The sequence below is a fragment of the Rhinolophus hipposideros genome (assembly GCF_964194185.1).
Source record: "Rhinolophus hipposideros genome assembly, chromosome: X".
Lineage (NCBI taxonomy): Eukaryota > Metazoa > Chordata > Mammalia > Chiroptera > Rhinolophidae > Rhinolophus > Rhinolophus hipposideros.
Window position 1 is genome coordinate 122,686,459 of NC_138046.1, and position 25,096 is coordinate 122,711,554.

The 25,096-nt window shown below is 48.0% G+C and overlaps 1 protein-coding gene across 12 annotated transcripts in view; it reads right to left on the reverse strand.

The window, feature by feature from the left end:
• TBL1X (transducin beta like 1 X-linked) overlaps positions 1-25,096 on the reverse strand; it is a 185,161-nt gene that overhangs the window by 137,149 nt on the left and 22,916 nt on the right. For all 12 annotated transcript variants that reach the window (XM_081042592.1, XM_081042591.1, XM_081042594.1 and 9 more), the window contains exon 2: positions 22,683-22,773. The gene's annotated coding sequence lies outside the window, so the exon portion shown is untranslated. The remainder of the gene's footprint in view (positions 1-22,682; positions 22,774-25,096) is intronic.

A 25,096-nucleotide genomic window follows, 5' to 3' on the forward strand; every position in this document is an offset into this window, starting at 1 on the left:
CACCTCTCCCACAAGAGGCCTCCCAAGCCCCCGCGTGCGTACGCAAATGTAACTAAGAGTAACTCGACAGCCACGTTCCTAAGACTCCCTCATAGTAGCCAAGAGGTGGAAACAAGTCAAGTGTGTACTGGCAGAGGAATGCATAGACAACGTGTGGTGTACACACTCAATGGGCTATCATTCAGCTTAAAAAGGGAGCAGATCCTGACACGAGCTCCAACATGAAGGACACTGTGCCAGGTGAAACGAGGCCAAACAACAGGACAAACACTGTATAATTCCACTCACAGGAGGTACCCAGCGGAGTCAAATTCACAGGGATGGAAAGTACAAGACAGATGATCAGGGGCTGGGGGGCGGGGGGTGGAGTTAGTGTTTAACGGGGACAGAGTTTCAGCTGGAGAAAACGAAACAGTTCTGGAGGTGGGTGGTGGGGATGGTCACACAAAGTGAATGTACTTAAAGCCACAGAACTCCACGTTAAAAAATGGGGCACGTGGTCGATTTTATGCTCTGTGTATTTTACCACAGTGAAAAAAGTCAATAAAACTTAAAATTCCGTTTTTCGGGCCCCACACTGGACAGCAGTGATGAAAATATCTCCATCCCGCAGAAATGTTATCGGACAGCATTGGTCTGGTGGCCATTAACCTCTTGACTAAAGAACCGCACGGACCAGTACAACTGAAAAGGTACAGTCCCCATACTTAACTGACCCACTCTGCTCTTTAGCACCCATTCATTCATTCATTCATTTGTTCAGCATTACTGAACACCATTCGTCTTTGTGCCAGGCACTAGCTCCAAGGGCACAACAAAAATGATCAAGACATTCTTGGCAGCTGAGCACGTTACAGGATGCTGGAGGACCCCACAGTGCAAAGATAAATCATGACATAATGCAGTACGAGACATTTCGCAGATATGAACCAAATGCTAATGGTCTCAGGACTTCAGCCTTTCCAGCACCCATTCCAGAATGCTCTATCCTGCTCAAGGGCTGACCCCAAACCCATGGCCGATCACTGTGCTCTGAGACTTCTGAAGAGTCTCCACTTCCCTCTTCTCTTCCTACTTGCTAATTTTTTACACTAAGTTTTCCCTCCCCTTGTCTCAGAGAAAGATTTAGTCTTTCCCTTCTGAAAGTTAATCCCACCAATATTTTTTCTTGCTTCCATCCTCTCTCCTGCTTGTTCTGGGTCTCCCTTTCTCCACTCCATCTTCACCCCTTGTCTCTCCATAAGGGAAATTCTAAAGGACCTCATTCAACAAATGAGCTCACCTTCCTCTTATCGTAGGGAAAGCAAACATCTTTTTGTGGTTGTCTTCTCCTTTCAGAACTTCGGTACAGGGCCAGATAACAAACACCGCAGCCTTCGTGGATTATACATGGTTTGCACTGTATAGTGCTCTCTACTTTTCTTTTACAACTCTTTAAAAATATAAAAGCCATTCTCAGCTTGGGGGCTGCACAAACTCAGGCCATGGGCCGCATGTGGTGCTCAGGATGCAGTGCACCAATTCTGACCTACACGTGACTCTCAGATCGCTTTTTTCTTAGGTGTTTTTTAAAGTGTCCCTCCCCTGTCCAAAAAAAATAATGCTCAATGGTCTCCCATCAGTGTCCTGAAGATGTTCCATGCTCCAACGGCCTTCAAGACCTCAATCCACCCTCTAAACATTCCAGCTCCCTTTTCACCTTTAAACATTTGTGTTCGATGCCCAAAATGGCCTCCTGTGTGCTGTCCACCCCATCCTGCCTCGTTCATACTGACTATTGATCTGGGAACCATCTTCTCCCTCACATCATGGCTCCACGTCCACAGCCGACCTCTGTCGCTGAGTCCAGTGCAAACGCCACCACCTCCTCACAAATCTTTGTCTCCAGTTAAGTAACCTTCCTGTACCCCCAATTCCCCAAGTTTCCCTTCCTGACAGTGTTATCTCCCGAAGAAACCTAGAACTACTGATTCCTGGTTCACTGTGGTTGCTTGCTCCAGAAAGGTTTTCTTCCAGAATGAGAACTCTCTTTTCCGAGGTGGCATCCGAAGCACAATTTAAGAGTTATCCTCGCCTCGATCGCCAGTCATCATGGAACGTCATGAGCAGGGTTGACAAACTCTCAGGGACCCAAGCTTCGCAAGGCAGCCAAGGCAGGTCACAAGGCAATACAGACTGTAGTCAGCTCAGTGTTCTTCTTCCATTTACTCCCCCTGTAACAGCAAATTCTTCAGTGCGCCCAAACAGGAAGGCCAGGACACTTTTGCCGCTAACATATATACATTATTCAAGATGGTAGATTCCTCAAGGGTCAGGATCAAGATCCCCAACTGACCCCTGCAACGCGCTTTGCTCAGAGGAAGTGCTCAATAAATACTGGCTCCATGGAATCAAGTTCCCGATGATTACATGAAAGGTCTTGGCTAACTCTGGAAGGAATTAGTGGACTGACCTTTCCGTAATCGCTTCAAGACTGAAAAAGAAAGAGCAGTACCGTACACTCTCTAAACTACTCTAGGAATATTCAAAACAAGAGAAAGCTTTCAGCAAACAGACTTTGCAGTTCAGTGTCTGTCAAAGGGCGAGAGCTCTAGTCCCACTCCGAGAAGACAAATCAAAGTCAGAGTCAATGCAATCGCTGGGAAATGGCACCTTTATCATGAAAATTCAATTAGCAGCCTTTGACCTTCACGTCATTTTACCGGCAGCTGTGCTCCCTCTCCAGGGAGGTGAAATGTCAGACAGCATCCCATTGGGGAGAGCAACGTGTACTCTCGCCTTCAAAGCTGAAGAGACTGCTGGGTCAACGTTTCTACTCCGAGTCCACGGAAATCACTTCGTAATTATCACCTGTGTATAACAAATGGGACTTAACATTCCAGAGCACCGATGATACAACACTTATCCCGCAGGATAAAAAGGCTCGATTTTGATGCCTGGCCAAACAAGAATTGTCCAGTACACTGCAAATGCCATAGCTTTAGGTAATTAGGTAACGGCCACATAATCACTACGGCAACACATGCTTTACAAGGCACTTTAAAACCATACAGGGTATGTCTGCAAGCCATCAGGATACAAGCATACCCGCGACAACCAACTTCAAGTCGGCCCCGTTCCCTTAAAAACGCGAAGCAACTGTGATTTTACTGGTATAACAAGGGGTGACCTGAAGCCCACATTGGCTAATTAAATTCAGGCTGACCAATTGCAAGCCATTCTTATGTAAAAAATGAATCACTCAAAAAAGAAAAAAAAAACACGCTTAGGGAATAAATGCACCACGTGACCTTAAACATTCATGTTTCCTCCTCTAATTTCACCACTCTTTGTCACCAATACTCTATTAATGTGACTTGAACGACACCAGTTTGTTCCTCCTAAGCCCGTAATTCCATTAAAATATCCTTTGCATGGCAATGCTGCAAAGGTACTCGGAGATACTGTATTGTAGAGACAAGTCTATTTATATCCAAATAGAATATAAAGCAGACTGTTCTTTAATACTGTTTGATACTAAACATCAAAGATGGATGTATTTATATCCAAACAAACACTACGTAAAAGACACTGTTCCTTTATGATTAACTCTGACAAGAAATCAAAGCCACATCCCACCTCTTGGGTACAATTAAAGACTGCATGGTTGTTTCCCCAAAACCAGATCTATTTCTCCACTAGAATTCTTCATCACGTGTGTATGGGTTTCCGCAACACCCAGGCGAGGGCGTCTGCTTACTTAGCTACCCAAAGACTTTGTCACATTCAAGTGCGCAGAGCCGACCTTGGGCAGTGGGCTCATGAGGTGGAATTCAGACTCATTTCCAGCGCAAATTCTGGTCTACAACTTGCACGTTTCTGAGCACATGCTGCAAAAGTGGAACTTGTACACCCTTTTCGCTCCACATCCTTTGTGCTGTGCGAGGACAACTTCCTCACAAAGGACCCCAGGGTCCCTCCCTGTCTTTTGAGTGATAACAAAAAAGGAATGGCTCACACATGCGTAGCCAGAAAGCAAGGCCCGAGTGAGGATGGGAGCCAGGATTCCAACTGGAGCTCCCCCACCACATCTACCGTAGTGAAAAAGGAGAAAAGGGAAAAACTCAACCCTGTCGTTAAGAAGAAAAAACAAAAAAAGGATATTAAAAACCACTGTCATTGTAAATGGGTGAACTGAATGGTAGGTGAATTACATCTCCATAAAGCTGTGGTGTTGTTTTTTTTTAAAAGTGAATAATAGGCAAGACTGAGTGCATGTCATCTGTGTAAATCATACAGCAATATGACTTCTTACTGAAACAAAGGTTATTTTGAGCAGAGAAAGCATGTAGAGAATCATACAATAACATGTGGCCAACAAGAAACAACCATGTGTTGAGAAACAGAAAAAAAATAACTTGATTATGAATATAGGAGTCTCACCCACCGAAACGGTTAGGATGCTGTTAGACTCATGAAAATTCCTGATTCTGTCTTTGCTGTGAAAAAAGTCATTGTAAACACAGCGAATGAGAATGAAAAATCGTCACCTAGCACATTTTTATCCCCAACTCTCCCAGGCTAGTAGCCTGCCGTGCGATGAGATAGCTAAGCAGAAAAAGATAGTCTGACAAAACACCGATTCCGGACAACAGGCCTCTAGGTAATTTCTTTGGCTCATCTCCCATGATTCAAAGCCATGGCCCACACCAGGCCATCAGCTCAACAAACACGTTTCTCTTCGCGTCACCGGCTTCCAGCACCACACGCGTTTGGTGGCAATGACTTGAGCTGAACTCAACCACAGCCCAAGAAAGTGTGCTGGATGTTTCCTGTTTCAAAGGAGCCCGGGTGTGACACAGAAGTACAGCCAACGTCCAGCCTGAATTTCTGGTAACTCAGGCTTGGTAACAATACCGTATAAGTACCAAATCATCATCGTGGCTTTCCTTTGGGTCTACTGTGAGCGAGATGGACGGTCTGTTTCTGCCTTAGAAATTGTCCTGACCTTAAGTTCCCCCCAAAGAAGCAGCTCGAATGTCCACGGAGGATTCCAGAGAAACCTGACGACTTCTCTTTGTGGTTAGAAGTTGAAAAGTGCATGTTCTCAACACCTGGAAAAGGGAAGTACGTCTTTTGGTGAAGATCCTCACTCAGAAGGAAACCCAAACTTCCCCCAAAGTTGTTTTCCTAACTTATCTCCCTAACGTCAGAACACTTCTTTGAGCTGGAGCATTCATGTTTATGAAATTGTGTTTAGATAGTTAAGGACGAGAAGATAGTTTCTGAAAAATCAGAGGGGAGAGGGAAGAGATGCACATTATGAAATTAGAAAACAGAAGAAAGCATCCTAAAGGACGCAGAAAGGAAGTACACACACATTCGACACACAGTCGTGTCATGTGTTTGCTCTTAACTGTGTCTCCCCAAAATTCACATGTTGAAATTCTAACCCCCAGAATGTGAGTGTATTTGCAGACGGGTCTGTAAAGAGGGGATTAAGGTAACATGAGGTCACCAGGGTGGGCCCTGATCCAACACGACTGTGTCCTTATAAGAAGAGGAGATGAGGACACAGACACACACAGAAGGACGGCCATGTGAGGACACGGGGAGCAGACGGCCGTCCACACGCCCAGGAGAGAGGCCTCAGAGGGGACCAGCCCTGGGACACTTGGATCTCAGACACCATCCTCCAGGACTGGGAGAGAGAAATTTTGATTGTTTAAGCTGCCCTGTCTGTATGATTTTGCTATGGCGGCTCTAATGCTATCATGCTCCATGCCTAAAAACGCTATCATGCTCCATGCCAGGCGCAGCAGGCAGTGTGGGAATACTGAGCAAAATTATTCTCTCTCCAACTGCTCGATAGGAAAAGCAGTCGAATAGGTGGCTCACGATTTGTCTTACCCCAGTGGAGCCCTGCCCTTTTGCTCCCTATTGAGAAACACAGGTATGTTTCGATTTAATTCCTCTTCTGGCTCTGTGCCTCTCTTTTCCCATCTGTAGAATGGGACATGGCCACGTGAAAGCTGCTGTGAGGGATGGGGTGGGGGAGGGTGCCTGTGTGCAGTGCCCCACGAAGCTCCCCACACTTTCCAAGTGCTCTGTAAACTCTTGGGAAAACTCCAAGGAGATTGCCACGGGCAGCCTGGTTGACAAGGGACACTGAGGCAGAAGTCGTTTCCTCTGCAAAACCGAGGAGCAGGGAGGGCGCGGGCGGTCAGGACCCATGGGGTAGGGAGGAAGTGGGCACGGAGTTGGAGAACCCATACAGCCAGCGCAGAAAGATCAAGCCCAGGAACCCACTGGAGCCCAGAGGTTTTTACCTGGAACATCAGGACGCCCTTGTGAAGTCTGTGCTAGCATTAGTCTCCAGTTCGTAGGAGTGGCTACAGCTGTGGCGCTTCCCGCAGGGGACGCAGATCATCCATGAGGTGAGCTGTGCTTACAGCAAGCCCCCAGGGGACACGCGTGGGGGTCGCAGGTCACACTGCTGCGACTACAGTTCTAGAGGGACACATCACATCCACAACCACCTCCCCCCTGGGAATCCACAAAGAGTGGGTGATGGAGGGAAGGGGGGACGGCTGGCCAAAAGGGACACCTGGCCACCTCATCCACCTCATGGGGATCTGGGGACTGCGCCCCATCTGTGAAACACCAGCCGCATTCCCGCATGTACACACCATCCCCACGTCACGTCCATCTGCTGAAGACCTGGTGTTGCCCTACAAGCACCGCGAGAAAACGCTTTAGTGTGTTTAGATGTCTCTATGTGAAACTCACGCCATGTTTTGAGACGGGGAGCTATTTCTAAGTGAACACATCTAAAAATGCAATGGGTAGGGTGGGGGGGTGGAGATTAAGGGCAAAGGATAAAAGGCGCCATTGAAAAAAGATACGAATTTTAAGACACACTCAGAAATGTCTTCCTCCTGTTGCATTTCAAGATTTCATGGGTCGAAGTCAGCCCAGATAAATGAAAACTGGTGATGGAAAAGACATGGGTAATTTCTTAAAACTGAGAGGCCAACGGGATTTGCTCACCTTATTCTCAAAGAAAAATGTAAGTATTTTTGCAGAGGTAGGAAGAAGAAAAGAAGAAGAAAAAAGGAAATCTGCGGTGCTTTTCAAAAAGAGTGCCGTTTTAGAGCTGTGAAGCCATGGATAATTTAAGAACATAAAAGTGTGTATTGCGGTCTGTGTATGAAAACGTAGGGTTCAGCATAAACATAATTCTAAATTATAATTTACCCAGACAATAATTTCAAATGCAATAACCGAATGTGCTTTAATTGCTTTTAAATTGTGCTGACAAATGTAAGGACACTCTTAATTTCGGCCAATTTATTAGAAGCAGGAAAACTTGAAGACATAGGAAAAGGCATTCCAATAAAACCACATTTTCTGGGCTTGGTGTCCTCTACGTGGTCAAACACACCCAGAAGTGCCTTAACCCACGAAAAGGAGAAAGATGAGAGAAAAGGCCTCCGTGTCCCATTAAAGTAACATCTAGCTGAAAAAACCTACGCACATCAACTATGCACGTCCTTGTTTAAAAATCACCTTGAGTCTGTCTACGTCCTCTACAGCTGGAGGAGCTCATAAATGCTTTCCTCTCATTTACGAGCTTTTCTGTTCCGTCGTGGGTTTGGTATATTCTGCAATTTGATGTATTCTAGACATGAACCCATTCTCCCATGTTTTGAAGAGAAAGCATCTGGAATACAGGTTTCCTGCAAGGTTTTGCCCGGAGCCTGGTAACGCCTTCTGGTTATCCCAAATTACAGCGGAGGAAATGAGGTGCCCACTCCTGCAAGTGGGTGTGTCACCCTCCAAACCGGTAGGACCCTGGCTGTGTCGTGGAACGGCTGGCCGAGGCCACTCAGAACGCAGACTGAACTCCAGCACCTACAGCCACAGGAATTCCGGGACCATCACACACACTGACTAGGTCCCTTCCTTCCCAGATCCCAGGCACACACTAAGTGTGACCACCACGCTGCAAAGGACTGCCTTGGACTTTAGGATCCAAGAAAGCCATGTCCACTTCAGACAGCAGCTGCAGTAAATGCCTCCTCTGAAGGGACAGATAGTCAATAGTCCCGACTTCGTGGGCGGGGTGGCCTGTTACCACTACCTCACAGCCTGGAGGGCAGAAAACAGCACACTCCACTGGGAATCGGCGGCCTGGCTGTGTTCAAACAAAACTCGATTTTCAAAAGTTGAGCCACAGAAGCCCTTTTCTTGGACGTAGAGCATTATCAAAATCTCACTTCAGGCACTTCCTTTGCGATGCAAAAAAGTCATACACTGGCTTTTAAAGAGTTTTCCAAGAGAAACAAAGAAATGACACAATCAAACTTTTCCGCGTCACTATTTTTTGGTGCCGGTTTTGCAGGAATGGTCCACACTGTACTTTACTGGGGTAATGGATATTGTAAATAAAGCACTGCTGAGACCCCCTTTCTGGTCCTCTCTGCCCCCCAGCTGCCAGGAGTTGCCCGTCACCCAAAGTCATGGTCAGTGGGGGACAGGGCTTAGAAAGGTTTCCTGGACCTGAGTGGTGGGACAGCTCAGCTGGGCCCCCGTTGGGGTCAGCTGAAGCCCTGTGACTTCATCCCAGCCTGGCCTCTCCCCCTGCCTCCCCCACCTTCAGACACTGATCCTAACAGCCTCCCCAATTTTCTCCATGCCCATCCCCATCTCAGTCTGCCTCCAGGAAATCCAATCTGCAGCAATGAAGTCCCCTTCACAGGGGCCCAGAAACCAGAGGTAGGGAAATGAGGAGACAAAATTCTGGAACAGCAGACGGTCCTCAGTTCGCCCTCTTAACGATGGGAGTCTTTACTTCGGACATTGCCCTTATTCTGGATACCACCTTACTTGCAATTCATGTTGCATAACCAAGTGAGTTCTATGCCCTCTCACACACGCTTCATTCTTCAAATGGGAAACCAAGTGTGTTCCTCGGATTTCCTTCCATTAGGACAGTTCCTGGGAAACTACTAAGCTAAAAAGGACTCCGAGTCACCAAAGAAAATCTACTTCCAAAATGTTAACTTACTGGCCTAGCTACACAGTGGAATATTATCCCTCCGTGAAAAGAAAGGCACTTCTGACTCATGCTACATCATGGCAGAACCTCGAAGACATGCTAAGTGAGAGAAGCCAGACAGAGATGGACAAACAGGGTCTGATTCCACTTCTGTGAGGTACCTGGGGGGCGGGGGTCCAATTCGCAGAGCGCAAGGGAGGCCTCCAGGCGCTGGGGGAGGCGTGGGCAGTTGTTGTGTCTTGAGCTTACTTTTGCAAGATGAAGAGTCCTGGTGATTGGTTGCAAACACCATGAATGTGCTTATATATAATTAAATGACTGCTTTGCCCATATAACGTGCAGATACCATGAGGTCCGAAAAGCTCCAAATAACACCACCATCAGGCCCTTTCCACAAAAGCTTGCTGACCCCTGACAAAAATGTACCAAAACATCCCCAATTAAAAAAAATACACAGGATCCGTGTGCTATGGGCTAACGGGATTATGGCAAATCCTTTTTTTTGTTTTTTTTTGGTGTCATTTAAGTCACACAACAATAAAGCCGTCGTGAGATGTGAATGGTAACTTTCTCCAAAGGGTTCTGTAGAACAAGTGTCTCTGGTCCTTGTTTCTTAAACAATCCCTCTCTTCCATTCAAAAGAAACCACGGATTCTTCAGAGGTGGTGCTGTGCTTCCCGGCGACAGTTCCTCTTCAGAAACCCGACCTCTCCCCGGAAAGTGCAGGAGGCAAACCCTGTAGGGTCTGTAACTGCTTTTCCACACCTGCTTGCCCCAGTAGTCTGCCAACTCCAGGGAAGCAGGAATGACCTACGTAACACCAAGCCTGGGGTGTGCACAGATCAAGCTCCCAACAGGTATTAACGAATAACTAAATCGATTTACCAAAGGGTTAATATAGCAAACACAAACCCAAAGTAATGAAGCATAACGTCCTCCCAGACACGCATTATCAACAAATGCATCATCTCTGGACAAGGAGAGGGAGTCCAACACGAGTGAAAGTAATGTGGAAAGACAGCTCTGAAAAACCAACGGCCCGAAACCCGTGAGCTATGAGCAGAGACCGCCATTGGCAGCCCTCAGGCCAAACCCAGCCCACAAGCTGAGGATGATTTTTATATTTTTTAAATGATTGGTGGTGGGGAGAGGGGGATTGAAAGAGGAATTATCTTTCACGAGACGTGGAAAGTATATGAAATGGGAATTCAGTGGATGTAAATGGAAACTTCCTGGGACGTCCCTCATTCATTTGTATAGCGCCCAAGGCTGCTTTCCCCTGGCCGGGCAGAGCTGAATGCAGCAGCTGCAGAGACTGTGGCGTCTGTCAAAGGCCAAAATAGGCACTACCTGGCCCTGGACCAGAAAAGGCTGCCCAGCCCTGTGTAGATGGGAGACCCAGGGCTTAGGGCCGGAAAGTCCGGTGCTGGCCCCAGCTCGGCCTCTGACGGGACCGGTTTCGTGGCCTCTGCCTCCCTTGGTTTCCACATCTACGAAAAGGAAAAGACCAAACGCAGCAGTCATCAATATTTCTTCTACTTTAATACGCTGAGTCGTTCTGAAATCTATCTTCTGCTCAGGGAGGATGCAAAACAGAAGGTGAGGGGGTATGCTGGCTTAATCTATAAAAGACACAGACTCTATTCTATTCTACTACTTCTGTTGGCTGATTTTGAAGTGCTCTCCACCTCCCGCCCCAAATGAGTAGGGAGAAGTTCAGTAAAGCTCCCAGAACCAGAGTTATGGTGAGAGAGTCAACTGGGTTTCACAGAGAGACTGTTCTCTCTCGCGCTCTCTCTCTCTCTCTCTCTCTCACACACACACACACACACCTTCATTTTGAACTGTGGCTGCAGCTGCTCATTAGTCTTACTTCTTACACAGGAAACAGAAAAAGCAGGAAAAACAAGAAAGGAATGTTCCCGTTCTCTCTCTCTCTCTCTCTGTCTCTCTCTGTCTCTCTGTCTCTCTCTCTCTCTCTCTCTCTCTCTCTCTCTCTCTCTCTCTCTCTCTCTCGCACGCACACACACACACACACACACGCGCACACACACACACACACACCACTAAACACTTCAGCACTCAACCCTCTCAGGCAGAAAGAGGAAAAACTCTATTTCAGACACTATGAAGGCTTATTTAAACCCACGATCTCTCTGGGAAAAATTATTTTCCCCGTGCAAACAAATAGGGAAAAATACAGAGAGGCACGTCCCAAGATTGGATTTATGGAACGAGTCCCACGCTCGCCCGTTGGTAGTTTTATGTGTCACCTACACATTAAATACCCACACACACATTTTCATTACAGACGAAAGGGGTGTTTTTCTCCTGCTCACAATCTGCTCTTCGAGAGGACAGAACCAAACACAAAACACACTCAGGAGACTCGACAATTTTTCCATTGCAATCCAGATAATGGCTTTTTAAAGAGCCAAAGTCTATAATGCAAATCTCAGGAAAAACGCCTCTTTAATAAGCAATTACATACCATGTGGATACGCTAGGGAAGGTCTACAGACAGGAGCGTGAGGCTCAGAGGACTCCCGAGTGTCTTCTGTTATGAGTTAGTTATGTTTTCACTCGTATCTTATTGAGAAATTTGGCCAAACAGGTAGGAATGCCCGATTCAGAAAAAAAAAAAAAGAAAAGAAAAAAATACACATTCAACAATCAAGGATACTCTTTTAAATATTCAAAGCAAATATTCTCTGACATCAAGACTAACAGGATTTAGAAGGAGTCCCCTAATAGCTAGACTTTAAGACAGAAATATAAACATTTGTGAGTGACATGGAGCGTTAAGAGTTCCAGTAGAAGAAGAGACGAGGCGAGGGAAATCTCTCACCGTTGGTGACAATTAAGAAACCCAATAATCCTAAAGTCTTGTCTGTAATTGATGCCCCACTCTCCATGTCTGGGACCACCCCTGGTCCCAGGAACCACTCCTCTGGAATATTCCAGAACGTGCCAACAGTGAACCCACTTCCTTGCTGACTCCCTGCAAGCTGTTGTCTGCTGAGCAGCTGGAGCCCACATCAAGGTGCAGATGTGGCCATTCCTCTCCATCGAATGTACCCAAAGCTCTCAGGACAAGGGCTAACTTCTTACTACAGGCCCGAGTCTCGGCCCAGGGACCCAGCCAATCGGTCTCTCCCACAGCTCATCCACTCCAGGTTAACCCCAGGCCTTCTGCACAAGCTGTTCCCCCCTCCATGCATTCCTCAGGTCCCATCACAGACTCTCACGGCCACCTGCATTTCCCCGTGACACACATCAGTATTGTAACTCAATCTCTGTGTGCACATATTTGCTTCTCTCTCCTTCTCCAGCTGGGTTCTGCACGCCATGGCAACACAAACGCCGTCTGTTTTGTTCCAAGCTGTATGCCTAGTATCTAGGGCAATACTTATCAGAGAGTCCCGACCAAATATTTGTTGAATGAATGAATAAATGAGTGGGTGGGGAGAGAAGCCACCAGCTAAGCAAGTATTTTCGGTCAGTGGGTGCGATTTTGGCTGAAGGTAACAGAGCAGAGGGGAGGGGGTCTCTGCCGGTAACAAGCTGAACGTTCACGTGTGTTCTGGGAAAGTCGGTCTCCCAATTTGGCTGGAATGTGCGTCCAGACCAAAGTTCGTGGGGGTCAGTGAACTCGGATAGGAGGTGGGGAAGAGAGGGTGACAACTTTCTTTTCACTAGCCTTTCACTGAATTCCTTTAGAAACAGAGGCAACGAACTTTCAAGCTTTCGTGGAATCAGCAGACCCCCCGGCCCCCGAGATGCTTCACCCTTAGAAACAACAGACATCTTCACAGCGTATTACAAATGTCTCAGCGTATTACAAACGCCTGTTCAAAACGATGCTGGTGGTTCCAGCCATTCTACATCGTGTCCCTTGAAACGTTTAAAAAAGCGCATACTGAAGAATTGAAAGCAGGGTCTCAAAGAGAGGTTTCCATGCCCCGGTTCACAGCACTCTTCACAGTAGCCAAAAGGTGTAGGAAACTCAATGTCCCTTGACGATAGATGGATGAACAAAATGCGTGCACACACAAGGGAATATTCTTCAGCCTTGAAAAGCAAGGAACCTAGGACACGTGCTACCACATGGATGAGTCTTGAGGACACCACGCCAGGCGAGGTAAGCCAGTGAGGAGAGGACAAATACGAGTGCCTGATTCCACATACACGAGGTCCCCGGAGCAGCCGGATCCAGAGACTGGAAGTAGCTGGTGGGGGCCAGGGGCTGTGGGAACAGGGGGAGTTAGTGTTTCGTGGGGACAGAGTTACAGTTGGAGAAGGTGAAAAGTTCTGGAGACGGATGGTGGTGACAGCTGCACAACAGTGTGACCGTATGTAACGCCCTTGTACACTTAAAAATGGTTACGATGGTAAATCTTATGGTGTGTATATTTTACCACAATTTAAAAAAAAAAAAAAAGGAAAAGGAAAAACAGCACATACTGTATCACTCTTCAATCAATAAATTGTTTTTAATAGTGTGATAACAGCACCTTTAATCACTTCCTTTGCAAGCCTGTCTATTTTTTAATGGGTTTGGAAATGTTATTCTGAGACACCTCCAACAATTTGTTGGATAGCTGAATGGGGTGCGTGCACAAAAAAGAAAGAAAGGGAGAGAGGGAGGGAGGAGGAAGGAAAGAAGGGAGGGAAAGAGAGGAGAGGAGAGGGGAGGGGAGGAGAGGGGGTACACCAGGCTGCATGTGGTCGAGGAGCGTGTGGGGGGATAGCAGGGGCCGAGGCTGTGTGATAAGTGGGAGAAAAAATGGAATTAGGCCCATCAGCTACCGGATCCAGCAAAGGGTTTGTTTCGCTGATGGTTTGTAATGCTTTGCTTGTGTTTTCAGTGCTGGACGCAAGGCCAGAGCCAGGAGAAGCCAGAGGTGAGCGAGCTTTTCTTTCCTTACAAAACCCACAGTTTTTTTCATCATCCCAAACCACACGCATGCTTCCTGAGCTCACAAACCAAAGCCCATGTTTTCACCGTGTTGAGAAAACCCTGCTCGCAGATGGAAAGTCTGAGATGGTCTTTCCCTTTTTCCAGACTAGACGCCAACAGTGGTGGCTTGCTAAGAGTCCCTGTTGCAAGATGGAGCAGGAGACAGTGAGTTCCACCCATCTCCCCACCGCTTATCGGTAAGAGGTGGCTTTGGACAATCGGCCTTTGACCACTGACTGACAAAGAATTAGCAAACGGCTGCGGAAGTGGCTCTCTTTCCTGGACTCAGTGGAAAGATGGAGAAAAAAAATCATAGTCCCAAAGCAGTGCAATTAGTAAACAATAAGAAATAGAAGTGGGGAAGCGATAGCAAATCCTCTTCCTCTCCGCTTCCAAAACGTCTACATGTTGACGGTGTTCTCATCTGTCTCAACAGAAATGCCCGTACAACACTTCTTCCAAAGGAACGTTGTCCTCCTGCGAGAAACACTCCCCCGTCCCTCATCTCACCTCTTGAAACTCTACATCTTGCGACTTTCGCTCAGCCACCAAGTAGCCCCTTGTCTTTGTCCTTTACCTCCAAGGTGAGACCTCTCCACAGACACGTGGGCACCCCTGCCCCCATCCTGTCATTCCTTACGTGACTGACTCCATCTCACGCCCCCTGCAGAGGCCCTGCTCCTGTGCTGAAAACCAACCCTGTAGGCTCAAGTCACCCATAGCCATCCCGCTTCTGCAGCCCGGCCAGCGCCTGTCCCTGGAGTCTCCTTGCACCGCTCTCATCACTGCTGGGGCCCCTGGGACTCCCTGCCTTCACAGCTTTCCTCCTAGGATGCCCCCTCTCCCCCTCCTCTGTGTCTGCCTCGTGCCCAGACCATCAGCTCTCAGCCAGGGATTTCCAATGCCGGCTTCCAGGCACTTCGGACACCTCTATTATAAATGGAATCAAATCCTGCCATCGTGCTGCCCAACTAAACCAACGTCCATCTTGTTCCACTTATTCTGGAACAGACGGCTCTCAATGAAGAGCCCACAAATCCAGTCCCCCGGTTCTTGGTGCAAAGGTGTGATTTGTCTCATTCGGGTCTTCCGTACACACGTTCCACACGGCGGTTACACAGGGAAGGTGTAGGCGGAATATGCAGAGAAGCAGGGAATGGAAGCCAGGGCCAGAGCAAATAGGTCGGGGGAGAAGGGAGATCACAGAACTGCCCTCCCCCATCTACTCCAACTCGCGATCACTCACTGATGATCACCCAATTTCCTGGTAGCCCAGGGCCCCTCCTGAGAAATCGCCCGGGCCAAGGAGACCAAAGGGCCATGCGCCCATCTCCTCCTGACTTAGTGTAGATCTCGTCAGAGCGCAGCAGGAGAGACCAGGTATCTCCCCCTCCACAGCTCTGCACATCCAAACAGAACACGTTTAAAGACGAAACCTTGAAATTAAAGCAGCCTGCAAATTACAAATGGGATATGGTCCAAGTCTTCCTCGGTTTCTCACTCGGCAATGTTTCTCTCCGAGAAACAACGCCACATCAACAGGGTGACGTTCCCAGCTGGTCTAGAATGGCCTCGTCAAGCCCTCAAGTGTAACGGAAATGTTAACTGTAGGACACCAGAAGGTGCCAATCGGACACTGTGACGTCTCTCCGTCGTCATGTGTCTGGGGGAAAAGGGAGCTTTTCCCAAAGACGGGGGACCATGCACCACGGATGAGACAGAAATCCAGTGACAGCTCCTGCCCGTGCTGTCACCGTGGACTGGGCTTTAGCAGCAGCAACCATCACACATAGCGGCTAAAAGGGCCAGAAATGACTCATCTCCCTCAGTATGTTAAGCCAGCATTCCACAGAAGGTGCTGGAATGCAGATAAGCACCAGGGGATGGGAAGCAGACTGTCCACATCAAACCCACGCTCTACCCTACCCGTTCCCAGCTGTGGGCCCTGCCTCACAACTCTGCTCGGACACGTCACGGCAGGCAGCTGTCACCCCGTTCCGGGGTGGGGGTGGGGCGTCCTCAGGCCAGGTGGCTCTCGTAAGCTCACAATTCCCAGAGAGGAGCTTAGCACCAACTGGGAACTCAGCACCAACACTTCAAGCCACTGGGTCACTGCGAGAGGGATTCAGAGAAAGGAAGCAATGAACAAAGGTCCCTTCCGATGACCCAACCTCCCCTACACTTCTGCCACACGCAGGCAAGCCCGGCACCCCCTCCTTTTATGCAATGGCCCTGCTCTGCTCTGCCAAGGCCAGCACCAACCCCTTCCAACCGTGTGGTATAAACAACTGGTAAGGTTTAATGTATTACCTCCCTTCAGACTACCAGCATTTTAACTGGGACAAAGTGCATCAAAGAAATAACTCTCTAATAGTGGAATACAGGCATCAGCAAGCAATCTGCAAATGGAGAGCAGATGGAGAGAGAGAGGACAAAATGCAAGTCACACCTTAAAGCAGGCAGGGGTTACACGCTTGTCTTGTAAAGAGCCAGAGAGTAAATGCTTTTTAATCTCAGAGAACGTGTTCTCCAGCCCAGAGGGTCTCGGGTGCAACATTCTTGGTGGCAGGAAAGCAACCACAGGCAACAGGTAAATGAACGGGGGTAGCTGTGTTCCAACAAAACTTGGCGGGTACTGACGTTTGATTTTCGTATCATTTTCACGTGTCACAAAATATTATTCTTTTTTCAGCCATTTAAAAATATAAAACCATTTTTAGCTCACAGTCTGTACAAAAACAGGTGGTGGGCCAAATTTGGCCCCTCCCTGAAAAGGAAGCCAGTCTCAAGCTTGAGCTCATGGATTTTTTTTGGCACCGGTAACACCATCTTTTTTCTCAGGGTTCCTGCATACACAACACCGGTTTCTGCCCCCTGGACCATGCTGCACAGACTCCCGAGGGTACCACAGAATCCTCAGACTGAAGAGTGGCATGAACGAGGGGGAAAACACCTTCCAGAATGGGAGAGCACGGTGGTACCCTGGGAAGAACACGAGTTGTACACTCACACCGACCCACCTGCTACCATTCAGCCCTTAGCTGCACAGGGCAGAGCTCTGGACCTGGGCCTTCCCTGCCCGGGCCTCCGTTTCCCCCACCTGCAAAGCAGAGAGAGCCCGTCCAATGGTTTGCATTTGCTGGGCAGGCTCAAAAGGCACTACACAAAGTACCTAGGACACGGCCCCTGAAGGGAGAGGACACCCACAAAGGTACAAGCTCCAATACTAATGATTTTTACGCCGATGGCCATTCCAGGCTCAGTTACATTCGTGTCCACACCCCAAGTTCAGGTTCAGGTGTCCGTCTCGGGAGGTGACCCTGGCAAGGACAATGCACCAGGTCCATGTGAACGGATCCACAGTTGAAACAGCAGCAGAGGTCAAAGGCAGGACAGGCCACTCGGGTTTCAGCGGAGGAAGTCATAAAGAAGTCCCTTCCATGCAGCTCAAACTCTCAGACACACAAAAGGAGACTGGCTCCCCCAGGGAGGGGCTCCCTCCTCCCTACCCCCCTCGCTACATTGTATCAATTCTACCTCCAGCCGGTGCAACTATGTATTTACAACTTATAACAAACACATGTCACCACGTGTGGCAACAGTTACCACGTGTAGTAACAAAATAGCAAAACATGGCTCTTTAGACAACATTCCTTCAGGAGACTAAACCCGGGTGGTTTTGCACCTGATGTGCAATTTCAGCCCTTCCTTTTGGGTTTAACTTAGTTGCAGCACCCCGCCAATTCTACAAAGCAAAATTGCTGAGTGTTAGGAAATGTTAAATGACCACCTTTTTCTTTTTTTTTTTTTTTATTAATTTTATTGGGGTGACAATTGTTAGTAAATTTACATAGATTTCAGGTGTACAATTCTGTATTACATCGTCTATAAATCCCATTGTGTGTTCACCACCCAGAGTCAGTTCTCCTTCCATCACCATATATTTGATCCCCCTTACCCTCATCACCCACCCCCCACCCCCTTACCCTCTGGTAACCACTAAATTATTGTCTGTGAAATGACCACCTTTTTCAAAATGTCACAGCTTTTTCAAAAACCACTGTGTCACCAGAAGCATGCTTTTTGTTTTGCTATGTTTATGAGTGGAGAAACACTTTCATAGTCCTTAAAACTATGAGCCACTTCCAAGCGAGATGCCCTGGAGACCAGCACACGCTGGTGACCACGTGTGTCCTGAATGTCCCTTGCTTTCTCCCTCAGCGCTCCGTAAGGAAGCCACCCGTGTCCGTGTCATCAAAGATGATGGGAATGATTGGAGGGACCAGATTTGTCCAGTTTCTCCCCAACTCTGAAGAGTCACATTGAGGCTTTTGGAGTTTGCCCTTTGCCACCTCTGCGTTGGCTGTTGGGAAGGGGTGGGCGTCTGTACTTCTGCCTCGTGTTTTTCTAAATGCCAGGAGCATATTCAGCTGTGCTACGATCCCTCTCACTTTCTCTGCCTTTTGTTTGTTTGTTTGTTTGGAGGAGGGTGAAGGGCCACAGGCGAGAAAAGGGAACATACAAATACAGAGATGACAGCACCCCACTTCCCGACATCAGCAACGCGGCCACCACTCACTGTGGACGCCTGGTCTCTAATTGCGGTGGTGTGGTGACAACACACAGGGACACGTTTTCTGGAACCGAGCACTCTGAAGGCACTCTCTCCACACTGAAAGTCGCACAGTCGGGGCACGAGGCGGAGCTTTGAGTACATGGGGTGACGCGCTTGAAAGTACAAAAGCAATGGACCAAGTCCTTTTTTTCTGCTGGACCCTCCCAGATACCGACTCCTTTTTCAGACAGCTCTACTGAGACATAAACTGCATACCATACAATTCACCTGGTGAATGTACAATTCAATTGCTTTTATAATACTATATTCACAGTCTGAGGATACTTGCAGTAGTGACAGAAGAAGCCCTGTAACCCCATCAGCAGTCGTTACCCAGGCCCCGTCCCCACACCCCAGCCCTAGGCAACTACTGACCAACAAGGTGTGATCAAAAACTAGTGAATGTCTAGATCAAAAAAATTATTACAGTAAAAGACACACTGCCATTAGTCCCCCTCAAAATACTCCCCCTCACTTCAAACACACGTATCCCCTTGTTCTTGCCACTTTCTGAAGCAGCTCTGGAAGTCCTCTTTCATATCTTTGGTTGTGCTGTCTCAATGTCCTGAACTGATTCAAAACGTTTACCTTTCATGGTCATTTTGACTTTGGGGAAGAGTCAGAAATTGCACGGTGCCAGATCCGGTGAATAAGGTGGATGAGGACACACCGTGATGTTTATATTCAACAGAAATTGCCGTGTACCAGAAATGATGTGTGACACCATGCGTTGTCATGATGGAGGATGATTTACGGCACACTTTAAAACACACCTTCTCTCAACCGTAGCTCACACCCGACTGACGGCACCGAACAAGTTGAAACTTGTCACACACTGTTCGAAGGTTCAATACGCCACTTCCCATATTGAAGATCCCTGGCTTTCAGCTAGATGGCACGCGGACGCAGCATTCACCATATTTTCTGATCACAACAGAAAGGTTCCGTGTCACACATCGCTTCTGGTACAGCATTTCTGTCAAATAAAAACGCTACGGTGTGTCCTCATCCACCTCATCACTGAATCTGGCACCGTGTGACTTCTGGCTCCTTCCCCAAAGTCAACATGAGCCAGGGCATCGAGGCAGCTACGACAGTGCAACTAAAGAGACTTACAAAAGAAGACTTCCAGAACTGCTTCAGAAAGTGGCAAGAACAACAGGATGAGTGTGTCCGAAACGAGGGGGAGTGTTTTGAGGGGGATGAATGGCGATGTGTCTTTCACCGTCATAAACTGCTTTCATGTAAACATTCACCGTATTGTTTCGTCACACCTCCTACTTTCCGTTTCAGTAGATCTGCCTAGGAAGCCCTTTTCATTTAGCCCCCAAGCCTCTATAAACGTGAGACAGGCACCTGGCATGGGTGACACTGGGCACCAGCTTCCCCGTCTTATCGCATGTCATGGTGCAAGCCTGTCACGACGTCTGGGTCCCCTTTCTCCATGTCACAGGGGCTTCTATTTTCACTTCACGCCTCACTTCACGGGAGCTTCTCAATCCGCAGACCAAAAGCAACCGTGCTGAATCGTGAGCAGCTCACGTCCACCGCCTCCCTCCCAAGGCCCCGAGTAGGAGCGCGTGGTCATGTGGCTCTGGGAGGTATATTGCAGCCATCCCCTCCCCCTGCTGAGTGACAGACTCCAGGGGCACCGTTCCTATACTCACCATTCCCAATCTCTTACTTCCCCGCAGACACATGGGAAAAAGCCATTCTGCCACATTCCGTGTGACGGCAGATTCGTGTCCAGTGTACGATTCGTTTCCATTCCCACTCTCCCAGCAAGACAAGGGGCAAACGGCCCAAGCAGATGAGAAGAAAGAAATGTCCAAGGGAGGCCCGAGGGTGTGGAGAACAGCACACATAGCGGTACTCCCACTGAAGGAGGAGAGGAGAGTGCTTCATCCATTTACCACACAAGGAACGTGTGGCCTCACTGTGCGTGCAGGGCCAGGGATGTCGGCACGTACCACGTTGGGGTTTCTCCCTGTCCCTCATACTCTCCATCTGTCTGCATGGAGCGCGACAGGGGAAAAGGTTTGTCGTACAAAAGGAGCAGGCCCCACACAGGCATGGACAGTGCATACAACCAGTTTTGAACCCCCGAAAGCAGCTCCTGCCTTCCTGGGGTGCTGTCACCTGCCACATGCACTTCAGCCAACAAGGAAGTCGCGGTGGCCCTTACCAGATGCCTGGCTATCACCCCATCACTTTCCGCCCCCTTCTGCTCAATTCATGTTCTGTTTAAGTTTCGAAAGAGAAGCTCTGATGGACGCTTATCTTTAAAATGCAGCTCACAAATCAGCACATGCAAACACTGGTGAGCTTCCCGCCAGCACTGTGGATGACACCACTGCGTCACCCCATGATTTCCTGACACTGCTCTAAGGTTCTGCCACACGCCACCGTTGGAGGAAGCTGGGCGATGACACACGGGGCCTCGCAGCACAATTTCTGCAACGTCTTGTGAGCTTATCATTAACCCAAATAAGTCATTTAAAGCTTTTTTTGAAAATTAATAAAATTTAAACAACCGAAGAGTCTCTGCTCCTGGGCACCCTCCTGGTGGTTTGGAGAACTACCCATGGCAAACCCAACGGACATAAATAAACCCTATAAAGGTCTTCCTAGCCCATAAAAATGAACTGCAACAAACACAGGCAGTGAAGTAGGAAAATCCCTCTTCCTATAACTAGCAAGAAAAAAAAAATGCCTTCTATTGCATTAAAATTTAATATTCCGCAAATACTGGAAATAATCTGCAAAGGAAAATTTTAAAATACCTTCACAAGAGCATCAAAAAGAATGCACCCAATGCTCTAAACTATGAACCACAAAGAAGTGCGAACGCGACCTCCCCGCAGCCTGAAGTTCCTATAAGCCGAGTCGTGGGCCACCTCTCAGGCCGCTAAGCATCCGTACGAAAGGAGCTGGTCTCCCATCAGCATCAGAGACTAAGAGCTGACACCTCCACTTGCTACCAGCCATGATTTCAAACAGGAGGATTAAGAAATCCTTTTAGGACAGTTCTTTTATTTGGATATTTCCGATGTTTAAGCACACCTTCATTCGATCAATCACTCATTTATTCTGTCAATCAAGTAGGTATCAACTGAAAGAGGACAGCAGCTGCCCACAGCTGGGGGCTGGCCTGGCACTCACAGCTAGGCCATGGGACATAATCGATTTCAGAGACCACCAACGCCACAAGCCTTTCCCCGAATCACGGCACCCAAGTCCAAATCATTTAGGTCCTTCCAGAGTCCCAGTTACTGAGGTGCCCCATGGTCCCCTCACGGCCACAAGTAAACACTTCCGGTGTGTGTGTGGCTGGTGCCCGCTGGCTCCAGGATACGGATTGTACCCCTGAACGCCGGGGAAGGGCAAACGTCTTTGAAAGAATGGGTCTCAGGTTTTGTCTCACCTGAAACAGAAAAAGAGCACGTTGCTCACCGAACTTATCTACAGGAAGTCCAAATAAGAATAAAGCACTTTCGAGTTTTTTTTAAACAGATTCTACTGCTATTAGAGGTCACCCATCCTTTACCAGGAGGATATTTTTAATGAAATGAACTTCGTGTATGTGACAAGCACCTTGAGAAGGTGTTTCCACACACTGGTGTTGACACGCTCAACCAAAAGGTCCTTAATCGTCTCATCACTTCCGTAGCTGTCATGCTAAGTTTGTTGTTTGTCCTTAAAACGTGTTCAATCATGGGAATTTTAATACAGGACGTCAGTGTCCAGCAGGCACAACCTGAAGGAGCAGCAGCTGCCCAGAAAATCCTCCCTTTCATGCATGAAAACAACCTTCCATTTACATACACAAGCAACACCTACCATAAGCTCAACACTTTTTTTATAAAGACCGTGGTTCCCTTGCCACCGTCACATGGGGGTGGGAGAAGGTACCCTGATAAAACCAACCAAGAATCACCAGTGAGTCCCAATGCCACCAGCTGACTTCCACGTGGCGGAAATCACGTTTCAGGTGCGCTACGGCAGCGTTTTGTCAACAAGCAAATAAGACATTGGTGTTATCGTCATTTCAAGCAGCGTCTTTGTACCTTGAAAAGATTCTGCTGGGTTGCACCGTAAGACTCCACCAGTCAGTCGTTGACCGCTTCTCATCAAAATGGCAGCACGGGTCTGTTCAACCTAGCAAATATAGAAAACCAAAATCAACAGTTTGCTTTACAACTAACTGTGGCAGGAGGGTGGTATGACGTTCAGATCTCCTTTCCAGAAAGAAAGCACCTGCCAACCCTCCAAGGCTTTGTTCCCGCCCCTCAGGAATGAGTGAGGCCCGTTCTCCGTAACGAGGGGGCCATGTCTGCTCCAGAGCTCACCGTGTGACTGACCCCCCACTTTGTCAGACACGCATCGAAGTCCAGAGGCTTCCCCAAGTCCATGCTCCCCGAGTGCTTTGATCGTTCACAGGCCTTCTCCCCGCTTACCACACTTACACCGCTATCTCCAGAGGCCCAAGGACACAACCACGGCAATGCTGGCGGCTTTCCGGCTGTTACAAGTCTCTCTCAGAACAAAACTATATTTATGTGTGTGCATATGTGTGCGTGCGCGTGTGTGCACACGCCTAAAGCAGAGACACACACAGTTGATCTTCATTACGTCGGGATACTGTATGTGTGAAGTTTCCTTTTTGCTAACATGTAGGAGACCCCGTACCCCCGGACATTTGCGGAGTGGTGACCAACGTGATTCACCACCGTCACACACGTTTCCAACTTAGGCTGAACAAGCCTGCGCGTTTCAGCTCCCAGGCTGTAAACAGGCCCCTTCGCGTGGTCTGCTTTTCACCTTTCCGTGCTTTTTGGTGGAGCCGCCTGTTCAGAAGGAGCTGCAAGCAGGCATGCGTTACATGTGCTTGGCTGTGAGCTCCATGTGGCTCAATCAATAATACACATTCAATAAGACGTCTCCAACGGGAGCACGTATAGCACAAAGGTATCCTCTGACTGGCCGGAAACACACTGTGATCAGAGGCTCCCAGGAGCCTAACCCTCTATTTTCTGTCAAGTCTCAGCGACTTCATAAAACACAACCGCCACGGATAACGAGAATTCTGACGGAATACATCAACTACGTAAAGATGTGGCCATCGTCATCTCCACTTGACCTAAGAAAGACCAAAAACCTCCTTAGCATGTTCTCCTATTTCACATATCCCTCGACAGAATGACACATCCCTGTTATTTCCCCTGTCCCACCCCTTCCTTTCTCATTGCTGTTTCGTCACTACGTGAGAGCCGGCTAAGCCAGGGCGCATGTCGGCCTGTCTCTGCCCAGAGCCCTTCTCAATACGTGAAATTTGGTTCCAGTGAAGATCAAGGGCAGCTAGGAAAGGCAAAAGCCAGAGCCAAAGAGAAGGAAACAACAGACGAGGGGCTGCAGGATGAATAAATCCTTTCCCTCAGGTGGCTGGTCTCTCGAGCCCCTGTCCCACCAGGCGTCCCAGCAATCCGCCCACTTCCACGGCTCAGCATCTCTCAGGAGCAGCTCTGGAACGGATCCCCATTTTTAAGGGGGAAACGGATGGCATGAATACAGTATTCAGGGCAAGAAGCAAATGCTGGTTACGAAACAGTCTGTTACTCTCTGTTCCTGTTTTAGACCTCCTCTAAGACCAGATGTGGAACCGTTTCCAAGAAAGCAGATGAGAAGTGAAAATAAAGAGCTAAACGTAGAAATTTCTTTGGTGATCTGAGCCATCCTAACAGAACCACAGAATTCTGCTTTCCCGGAGAACTGTTCTGACCCAAATACTGAAAGGATCAAACATATCAAGCAGGAAGGAACCTTCTTAAATGCCTACTCCAATTCACAAAAGATTACTACCAATTTTCAATAAAAATTCTTAAGCTACATATTTTAACAACACAAAATAGTAGCTGTATTTTGTTTGTTTTGCTTTTAAAACAAAACAAAACATTACACAGCCTCTGAGTTGATTGTCCAAGGACTTTTCAGGAAAAAACAAATCCCTCCGTTTGTGCGGCGTGCCACCCCGACACAAGCTTGTGTATCTTCCAAACGGACTAAGATCATGAGATAACAGGAACCGTATTCCTTACTTCTATTTAGACTAAGTATCTGAACTTGATTTTCTTCGATACAGTCCAAATCGGCCTTTAATTCCAATCCACTTGGCCAGGTCAACAAGTCAAGTTCTCAGACCTCAACATGAGACAACCCCACAGAATGGAATTTGCTGGAAGGTGGGCCTTTCCTGGTTCCTGTTCAAGGCAGTTTAGTCCCTAGAAGTTCCAGTGGACATAATTATTATAGAGAATTCGCTGTAAGGCGACAAGAGAAGATCCCAAAGACAGCTTTTTGGACCCGGGATGGCGCCATATGTAATTTTGACCACCACCGTAAGTGGCAGAGGAATTCCCCCAATTCTACTTGTGCAAATAGGGGCTGTGGACGGTCTTGAAAGTTGACCAATCATCTTGCACTG